Genomic DNA, 11,138 nt, shown 5'->3' on the forward strand with positions numbered 1-11,138 from the left:
CCGCACCCGCGGTGTGTAAGAAGGGTCTTCCTAGAATGATTGGAATGTTGGAATCTTCCTCCATATCAACAATGACAAAGTCCACCGGAATTAAATACTTCCCAATTCGTACGGGGACATCTTCCCATATCCCTAATGGTGTCTTCGTCGATCTATCGGCCATTTGGAGTGTGATATTGGTGCATTTAAGCTCTCCCATCCCCAACCTTTTTCTCACCGAGTATGGCATAACACTCACACTAGCCTCTAGATCACATAAGGCTTTGTTGATCATGGTGTCGCCAATGGTACACGGTATTGAGAAGCTTCCCGGATCCTTTAGTTTTGGAGGTGAACTCCCTTGAAGTATTGCACTATTCACCTTAGTGAAGGCGATAGTCTCAAGCTTCCGGATCGACTTCTTCTTTGTGAGGATGTCTTTCATGTATTTCGCATAGGCCGGTACGTGATTGATTAATTCCGTGAAAGGAATTGAGACTTCCAAATTCTTTACAATTTCCATAAACTTTCCAAGTTGGTCATCAAATTTGGGCTTGGCTTGACGACTTGGAAAAGGAAGTCTAATCACAATAGGCTCCTTCTCCTTGCCCTTGTCTTCATTTTTCTTTGAAATTTCTTCTTTTGATGATTCTCCATCTTTGGAGTTTTGCACAATTTCTTCCTTATTACTAGCTTCCACAACTTCATCCTCAACTTGCTTCTTCGGTGCTTCATACCTTGTACCACTTCTCAAGTGAATGGCACTAACCGTTTCATATCTTGGGGGATTACTTTGAGGTGGTAATTGCCCCTTTTGTCTTTGTGAGCTTGAAGATGCTAGTTGAGTCAATTGGGTTTCCAACATCTTGGTGTGAGCTAGAATGTTGTTGATGGTGGTTTCCTTTGCTTGACTATCTTTTTGCATTTGAGTGAAAAACTCTTGTTGATTCTTTTGCATTTGGAGGACCGCTTTTTGAACATCAAAACCTTGGTCATTTTGGTGATTGTATGGATTTTGATTTTGGTAACCTTGGTTTTGGTTGTAAAAGGGTCTTTGATTTTGGTTTCTCATGGGAGGTGGGGTGTATGTTGATTGAGGGTTTTGAACATTTTGGCTTTTGTATGAGATATTTGGATGGAATTTGATGTTTTCATTGTAATAGTTGGAATAAGGGGTACCACTCTTGTATGCTTGGAAAGTATTCACTTTTTCATTTGTTCCCCTACATTCACTTTGGTCATGTCCCAAAGTTCCACAATTCTCACATATCCCACTTGGGATTGATGAGGATGCCGTCATGGCATTGACATGATGCTTTGGTGATTTTGAGGCTTCTTCAAGTCTAGCCATAGCTTTTTCAAACTTCAAATTGATTGTGTCAATGTGAGCACTAAGTTGAGCACCCAATTGAGTAACGGAGTCCACTTCATGCTTTCCTCCTCTAGTAGCCTTGCGAGGTCTACTATATTGTGAGTTATGGACCGCCATTTCCTCAATCTTGTTCCATGTTTGATTGTCATCAACTTCGGTGAACATTCCATTTGATCCCATGTTGATAATGTTCCTTGAATCTTCATATAGACCGTTCCAAAATTGTTGTACCAAGAACCACTCGCTAAGTCCATGCTGAGGACATGAGCGACAAGTTCCTTTGAACCGCTCCCAAGCTTCATACAAAGATTCTTCATCCCTTTGCTTAAAACCCGTAATTTGAGCTCTTAGCATGTTAGTCTTTTTCGGTGGGTAGAATTTTTTGTAGAAAGCTAGAGCCAACTTCTTCCAAGAATCAATTCCGAGAGTGGCCTTATCAAGGCCCTTCAACCATTGTTTCGCGGTGCCAATTAGAGAAAAAGGAAATAAGACCCATCGAATTTGGTCTTGAGTTACACCGGTTTGAGAAATCAAATCACAATAGTCACAAAAGGTTTACATATGGGAATCGAGGGTCTTCACTAGGCATCCCCCCAAATTGGCTCCTTTCGACTAATTGGATAAAGGCGGATTTGGCAATAAAATTTCCGGTCAAATGTTGTGGTGTGGGAGTACCATTGGGTAGGTTCTCCTCGGTGGGTACGGAATGTGATGAAAACTTAGGCATTGTTGGTTGATTTTGTGTGGTATTTTGTGTTGGGTTCTCCTCACCTTCTCTTGCAAACGGGTTGATGAACTCAATAGTTGGTTGAATATCCACAACCTCACTAATACCTCTCAAATTCCTCCTAGCAAATCTTCTATTGTTAGTCAAAGTTCTTTCAATTTCACGATCAAAAGGTAACAAATCACCTTGTGACCTTCTAGACATGCAAAATATCAAACAACTCGAAAACAATTAGAACAAACCTTGAGGAGTTTTACTTCCCCAAGGCAAAGAAAGACACAACTAATAACAATATAAGAAAATCTAAATCAAGTTAACACCGTCCCCGGCAACGGCGCCATTTTTGGTCGGACTATTTCGGAGCTATATTCTATTTTTCGGAACAATTGTCGTTGGAAGCACCTAGACCAAAACACAATTTATAACTTCACAAACAACTCTACAAGTAGTAAAGAGGCAAGTAAAGGTCGGATCCCAAGGGACGGGAATTGAGATGAGATTTCTATTGAAACTAGTGGTGTCTTAGGGGTGTCACAATTTGGGTTGATGTAGAAGGTCACTAACTAAATAGCAATGAAAATAAATAAGCAAGATGAAATGAAAGGGTTGTAAACAATTGATAAAAAGCACTAGGGTATCATGGGGTCATAGGGGAATCATGGGAATTGATCATACAAACATGTTCTCAAATTATAAGCAAGCAATTATTGTTGTGTTGGATTGAGTTGGGTTATATCTTACAATCCTAGGAAAGTTTGGGTCCCGGAGCCGAATCGATTAGATTGTATAACACCTACAAGTCAACTTAGTCTTTCCTACTCAACAACATGCATGGTCTAATGAGACTCGAGTTGGTTTATGTCTTACAAGTCTCATTGAAAAGATAGGTGATGGGTAAAAATGCAAGGATTCATAGGCTCACATTTCATCAAACATAACATGTGCATGAGTTGAGATCAAAACAAGCAAGCAAATAAACCATGAAAGCATATTAATTTAAGCATGAATCATTCCCCATGTTGGTTTCCCCTAATTACCCATTAACCCTAGCTAGGTCACTACTCACTCATTATCATGTTGATCATGCTAGCAAGGTTGTCAATCATACCAACAAAATGAAACATGATGAACAAATGAAAGTAAGTAACAATAATTAAAAGGGGATTAAGAGAATTATACCTACTAATGATTCCAATAATAAAGCAAAGAATAAAAGAAGTACTTGATGCTTGATTGAAGGTTGTCAATCTCCCAATAATAACCCAAATAATCTTCAATTACCCAAAATGAAGGATGAACAAAAGAGAGATTAAGGAAATAAAACTTGTATTAAAACTTGATTAATTGTTGATTACAATACTAAAGAGAGATTTGATTGATATTAACTACTCTAATAATTGATAAGAAGAACATGCTCTTCTAATTAGGCTAATGGGGTATTTATAGTGGAAATTAGGTGGATGCATTAGGGTTAACTAAGGGCTAAACTAGTAATTACACTTTTTAGATTGAGCAGGGAGACGCCGGTATTTTTCGAAGGAAGGGCTTCTTTCTTTGAAGCTTGAAGAAACGAATTTGTGCTGGACTGGAATCCGTGCGTCCTAGGCACGGGACGGGCGGATTTGTGAAGCTGGGCATGGGCGTCTTCAAGGGAATCCGGGCGTCTTATGGGCTTGCTGCCCGGGCGTCTTTGAAGGAAGACGCACGGATTGTGCTGTGGAGGACGGGCGTCTTCCAGTCAATCCGCACGGGTTGCTGAACAGCTTCATTTCTTTCTTCTTTTCTTCCTTTCCTTCATAAAATCTTTGGGGATTTCCTTGGGGATGCAAGGATCCTTTCTCGTCATTGCCCAACTAATATAATATGTACAAAGGCCTTGTAATCTTGTCTCTCCTTGATGCTTGGTCATTGAATTCAATCAATTTAGTCTCATTTTGCCATGAAAATGCAAGATTCTTGCTCCTTTCCTACCAAGGGATCAAAATCTCAAAGAATATGCAAAACAAAGAACTAAAGACAATAAATGATCCAAATATGCACTAAAAAGCATGGGAACAAGGCTAATTCGGGGGCTAAATATGCGCTAATTATGGTCACATCAAGCACATAATGCCGAGAGTCGTAGAGAGTGGGCCCTCAAGTAGGCTCAGAGAAACATGTGGTTCCTACATTCCTCTGTTAGTTCATTGTGGGTATCAGATTCCTATTTACAGTGGAGGAAGGCTACCACTCCCGAGGAGCGCGAGAAATTGAGGAAGCGTGAGCCTGTTGACTACAAGATCCGTGAGGTAGCAAAGGAGAACCCGAAATATTTGACTGAGGGGGAGGAAGAAGCTGGATTCCGAGTTGTTCATCCGTCGAAGAAACCGAAGAGTTCTCCTGCCGCAGAGATGGTCGTTGATGGAAATGGTAAAGCTAGACCGCGAGAGAGACCTTTGGTGATTAGGTCCGAGATAGCACAGGAGCGCACGGCTCGTGGTCGAGATAAAAAGTTTGATAAAAATGACAAAGGCAAGGGAAACATGGAAGAGTAGCCTAAGTTGTAGTATTATTTATTATTATTATTATTTGTAATAAGTGGTGGGATTTTTAGAATCCTAGCCTTTTATTGTTAGCATTTTTATTTATGTGGCGTACTATTATTAAATGAATAAATGATTAATTAGTTATGAAACTACTGTGATTTTCCTTTTATTATTCTTGTCAAATTTCAAATGCAAATGCAAATGTCCTTCTATTTACATTTAAAATAATGGGTTGTATCCTGTAAAGGATTGCCTACGTATTCATTTTTAAAATGAAATTAAACCCTTGCGCGTAGTTCGAGTAAATGTAAAAGAATAATTGTTCTAAGCAAGAGCTTGTAGCGAACTAGAAATTGAGCATGAGCCTTACTTAATCCTAAAACATAATTCGATTAATTTGATGATATAAGGATGACGAATTGTCAAAATACAAGAGTAAGGTGACATAAGCTTTATTTCAGCGGGCCAGGGGCCATTTTTATTTCATGTCGCATGAGCAACACGTGGTTGTTATGCGTGGCGCGTTTTTGTCCTATTCTAGGCATAATATCGTTTTAGTTGGTCGAGGTTAGTTGGGTTAGCAAATTCATTCCCATCTAGGTCTGTGATTCTAATCGCACCCCCCGGGAGTATGGACTTGACCAAGAACGGTCCGGTCCAGTTGGGTTTGAACTTTCCTCGTGGATCGACAGGTAGAAGAGCTCTAACTAATTTGAGGACTAAATCTCCTTCTTTGACGTTTCTAGGCTTAACCCTTTTGTTGAAGGCTCGTTTGATACGTGCCTGATATGTTTGCACGTTATGTAATGCGCGCAATCTCCGTTCATCCAAGAGGATGAGTTCATCATATCTATCTTTCTTCCAATCGGCTTCTGGAATTTGACTTTCGAGTAGAATGCGTAAGGATGGGATTTCTAGTTCAACTGGTTGCACAGCCTCCATGCCGTAAGTTAAGTAGAAAGGAGTAGCCCCAGTGGGCGTCCTAACGGATGTGCGATATCCCCATAGGGCGAATGGTATCTTACTTGGCCAATCTCGATAATTATCCCTCACTTTCTTGAGGATTGTGACAACAATTTTGTTGGTTGCCTTCACTGCGCCATTAGTCTGTGGTCTGTATGGCGATGAATGGTGGTGTTTGATTTTGTACTTGGCTAGCAATTGTTCAGTCTCAGCCTGGAAATGTGACCCATTGTCACTGATGATCTCATGTGGGCAACCATATCGACAGATGATATTGGTTTGTATAAACTTTGCCACGTTCTTGGCTGTGAGACTGGTGTAAGATGTTGCTTCTACCCATTTGGTGAAATAGTCGATAGCCACCAGAATGAAACACTGGCCTCCTGTTCTGGCTGGGGTGATCTTCCCGATGACGTCGATTCCCCAAGCATAAAATGGCCAAGGAGATGTCATGGTGTAGAGTAGTGAAGGAGGGACGTGTTGTAAATTCCCGAAGATTTGGCAATTGTGACAATGTCTGACATATTTGATGCAATCGGATTCCATTGTGGTCCAGTAATATCCCAGGCGCGTGATTTTCTTTTCCATCATTGGTCCACTCATGTGAGGGCCACATTCTCCATCATGTACTTCTTCCATCACTTTTTGTGCCTGTGAATGATCAAGGCAATGCAAGACTACACCAAGAGGTGTTCTTTTATACATTCTCCTTGCATGAGGACGTATTGAGAGGCGAGTAGGCGTATAGCACGTTGTCCTCTCTTATCCATATCCGGCGGATAGGTGTCATTGAGCTTGAAGTTTTGAATGGCTTGAAACCAAGGTTCCCCTGGGTTTTCTTCTTCATCTGTGATTTAGTGCACATAGGCTGGTTCTGACCATCGTTCGATGCATAAAGACATTTCTACCATATTGTCTGGCATGTTAATCAGAGATGCAAGTTTTGCAAGAGTGTCTGCAAACTGATTCTCTTCTCGAGGTAGGTGTAGATAAGTCACTTAATCGAAGAATTGGGCAACTTGGTCTATCCTGGCCTGATAGGGTGCTAGACTTTCACTTCGAATTTTCCAAGATCCCTTAATTTGGTTTATGATCAAGGATGAATCTCCGTGAACTCCAAGATTCTTGATGCCTAAACCTATTGCCGCTTGTAGCCCAATAAGGCAAGCTTCGTATTCTGCTGCGTTATTTGTCACCTCGAAGTCGAGTTTGACAGAGAGTGGTGTATGCTCACCTTCAGGAGAAATGAGCAATACTCCTATTCCAAACCCTCTTAGATTTGATGCTCCATCAAAATAAAGGTCCAAAGAGTCTACATTGGTTTGGAGTATATCCTCATCTGGAAATGACCATGTGTCTATTGCTTGGGTGTCGTTGATGGGATTTTCTGTGAAGAACTCGGTGACGGCGCGCCCTTAAATAACCTTTAGAGGTACGTATTTGAGATCGAACTCTGAGAGCATTAATGTCCATCTTGCCAAGTGTCTGTTGAGAACGGGTTTTTCGAAGAGGTATTTGACAGGATCCATTTTGGAGTACACCTTGACGGAGTAGCTAAGCATGTAATGGCGTAGCTTCTTTGTTGTCCACACAAGAGCGAGGCATGTCTTTTCGAGTGGTGTGTACTTGCATTCATACTCCAAGAACTTCTTACTAAGGTAGTAGATAGCTCCCTCTTCTTTTCCGACGGTTTGTACAAGCATAGCCCCCATGGCTATTTCGGTCACTGTGAGATATAAACCAAGAGGTTGATCTCGTCTAGGAGGCATGAGCACTGGTGGTTTGGCTAGTATCTCCTTGATTTTGTCGAACGCGTTTTGACAGTCGTCCCCCCATATGGTGTGATCTGTTATTTTTAGCTTTTTGAAGATTGGTTCACAGATCATGGTAAGTTTCGATATGAATCGACTTATATATTGCACCTTGCCTAAAAATCCTCTAACTTCCTTTTCTGTCTGAGGTTGTGGCATTTCGATTAGAGCTTTGATTTTGGAAGGGTCGATTTCTACTCCTCATTGACTGACGACATATCTCAGAAGCTTGCCTGACGTTACCCCAAATGCACATTTCGGAGGATTGAGCCTCATGTTGTACTTTCGTAGTCTTAGGAAGAATTTGCTAAGGTTATTAATGTTGTGGGTTAATATCCGTATAATACCCTTTAAATTTAGGACTATAACGTAAATTTAACATGCGAATATCGTCATAAAACATAAATACAATATAGAAACGATAAGGAATTAGAATCAACCTCGGGTCCTTATAGTGCGGCGTAAAGAACAGAAATCAAATGAGATTCCCTCCTAATTGTTGCACCCAAGACTTGTCCGAGATATGCCCTTGTGCTAGATGGTGTTCTCCGATTGCCTTGCAATATTGGGAGAACTGATGTGAGGTTTTCGAGATGTGAGATCTAGGTTTCAGAGAAAAATGTCTCCAAAACCCTAGTTTTCTGTAAAATGAATTGTCTAGGTCAAAAGGAGAGGGAGTCTCTCCTTTTGTTCAGTTCGGCCGGACCGAGGGTTAGCATGGGGAAGTGGGCTTCCACTTCCTCTTAATTTTACCTCGTGGACTGGCTCGAAAATAGCTAAATGTATATGACGCGGTTTTTATAAATCGTTATCGGTTATCGGCTATTAAAACATCAACTAATAAGACGGATTAGTTGAATTATTAATGCATGTCCGACAAAGACGATATTGTATAATTTATTCAATATACATTAATTAAATATAAAACGCTTATATTTAATTTTACGAATTAACTGGTTAATTCGCCTTAGCCCATAATATTTAATCCGTATTAAATATAATATCTCAACATCATATTTTGACTAATTACTAGTCAAATAACCGGACTAATCGGTTAGTCAAATTTGGCATCTACATGACTGTATTTTCATACCGTCACATCTCTCGAACGTATCCTATAGGTGTGACTTTTAGGGACCAGTTGATCACCGCCATCTGTATGACAATAACGTCAAACTTATCTAGCAAGCCAACCGTTATTGATAAACGTGGATCAATTGATAATAATACCAAAGTATGCCCTTTGATCCTTTTAGAGGTTTATAAGTCCTTGCACCGATCGTTAAGGACACCAACCCCAACAAGCTCCCACTTGTCCGTACAAGTGCATGTGCAATGACGTTATCCGCACTAACTCGGAGGACACACCCCAACAAACTCCCACTTGTCCGTACAAGTGTATGTGCGATAACCGATTCTCATATTCATTTAAAATTTCTCCCACTCAATGTAAAACAATTTGCAGATCCGGATCCACAAAGGTCGTATTTTACAATCGATCCGTATCAAGAGTGGTTTCCCCGACTAGAGAGTAACTTAACCGAAAAAAACGAATCCGTATCCGAGCATGGCCATGCATTTCGATTCTGACTCGAGTGGCCCCGAGAAATATCGAGTACTGATAAAGGCTGAATATTTCCTTCAACTCGACTCCTTCCGATCTAAGCACAACATGAAATGACCCAGAAAAAAATCTACTTGGCCCCCTTTACGGATGACCGTGAGAAAGAAACCAAAGTCACCCAAAATCGGCCGTAGTCTCAAGAGACAATCGATAGTCAAAAGAATCGACTCTTAGGATCACCATGGAGGTCCTATCCACGACCGGGCACCGAATGTTATAAAACATTTAGGACTCCACGTCGATGTCACAAGTGTGTCCTACGAAATATCCGTATAAATCGCCTCCGTGATTGGTGGTCAACCGGTTGACTTATGGCTCGTTGAACCCACCATCAACCAACGTCACAAAATAATTGCCGAGTTATCAGCTCATGTGGGCAATTAAGGACCGAGAAGATATAATGTTCGTTCGATTCACTTTGTGGTGTTCAAAATTTGTCGTACAAATCCACATGACAAACAAAATATATATATAAAATATCAAAACGATGATGTCTTATAGAGTACAAGAGAGAATGAATCTGATCCATAAAAGAGTACTACAACTTAGGAACACGTTTAATTCCCATGGAATTAACGTGCCCTTGATGCTTATCTTGTCGTAATGCTTTAGTGAGAGGATCTGCTATGTTATCATCTGTAGCAATCTTTTCTATCACTACTTCCTTTTGCTCCACGTAATCCCGGATTAGATGAGCTTTCCGTTGTACATGTCTAGACTTGTTGCTAGACTTTGGCTCCTTAGCTTGGAAGATGGCACCACTATTGTCGCAATAGATGGTGATCGGGTCATTCGAACTAGGCACTACAGAGAGCCCATGCAAGAATTGACGCATCCATATCGCTTCCTTTGTAGCTTCAGACGCGGCATAGTACTCGGACTCGATCGTAGAATCTGTAAATGTGATTTGTTTCGAACTCTTCCACTGATCGCAGCGCCATTAAGAGTAAAAACGAATCAAGACCGAGATTTCGAGTCATCTCGATCCGTTTGGAAGCTAGCATCTGCAGAAGGGGTTGCGCGCATAGCTTTTGATCGCCTCCATAAGTCAATGCCCAATCTTTAGTCCTCCGTAGGTACTTAAGAATGTTCTTGACAGCCACCCAATGTGGTTCACCCGGATCTTTGTTGGAATCGACTTGTCATACTCAATGCATATGCCACGTCCGGACGTGTGCATATCATGGCATACATGATTGATCCTATTGCCAAGCATATGGAATCCGTGTCATGCGCTCTTTCTCTTCCGGTGTCTCCGGTGACTGAGACTTGCTCAAATGCACCCCTGGAGCCATAGGAAGAAACCCTTTCTTGGAGTTAGTCATGCTGAATCTCTCCAGAACTTTGTCTATGTAAGACTCTCGATCGAGAGATAACATCCGTCGTGATCTATCTCGATAGATACGGATGCCTAGAATTCTTTGTGCCTCTCCCGGATCTTTCATCTGGAAATGGTTTTTCAACCATACTTTCACCGGAGTTAAGAGAGGTATGTCATTCCTAATCGGGAGTATGTCGTCGACATACAATATTAGGAAGACAATCTTGCTCCCACTCGACTTGATATATAAACATGGTTCCTCGACCGATCGAGTAAATCCATTTTCTTTAATCACTTGGTCGAAGCGATGATTCCAACTCCGAGATGCTTGCTTAAGTCCATAAATGGAACGCTTAAGTTTGCATACTTTCTTAGGATGTTGTGGATCGATGAAACCTTCGGGTTGTACCATGTACAATTCTTCCTCCAAAAAGCCGTTTAAGAAGGCGGTTTTCACGTCCATTTGCCAAATTTCATAGTCATGAAAAGCGGCAATCGCTAAGATAATCCGAATGGAACGCAAAGATGACTACGGGTGCAAAAATTTCATCGTAGTGCAAACCTGGCACTTGGGTGAAACCTTTAGCAACTAGTCGTGCTTTGTAGATATCTTGCCGACCTTCCACGAGTAATGCTTTATCTTGTAAAGCCATTTGCATTGAAGGGGACGAACCTTAGCAGGTAAGTCAACAAGATCCCACACGTTGTTCTCATACATGGAGTCCATTTCGGATTGCATGGCCTCAAGCCATAGCTTTGAGTCAGAACTAGTCATGGCACCTTTATAGGTTGCGGGTTCACTACTCGTTAAGAGTA

At 41.2% G+C, this 11,138-nt stretch overlaps 1 non-coding gene across 1 annotated transcript; it reads left to right on the top strand.

Moving 5' to 3' along the window:
• The first annotated feature begins 1,598 nt into the window (after window positions 1-1,598).
• LOC141624407 (small nucleolar RNA R71) lies at window positions 1,599-1,705 on the top strand. The gene has a single exon (XR_012534213.1). It is a non-coding gene; the product is annotated as a small nucleolar RNA R71 (small nucleolar RNA).
• The last annotated feature ends 9,433 nt before the right edge of the window (window positions 1,706-11,138 follow it).

This window comes from Silene latifolia, chromosome X (genome assembly GCF_048544455.1).
Source record: "Silene latifolia isolate original U9 population chromosome X, ASM4854445v1, whole genome shotgun sequence".
In the NCBI taxonomy this organism is placed as follows: domain Eukaryota; kingdom Viridiplantae; phylum Streptophyta; class Magnoliopsida; order Caryophyllales; family Caryophyllaceae; genus Silene; species Silene latifolia.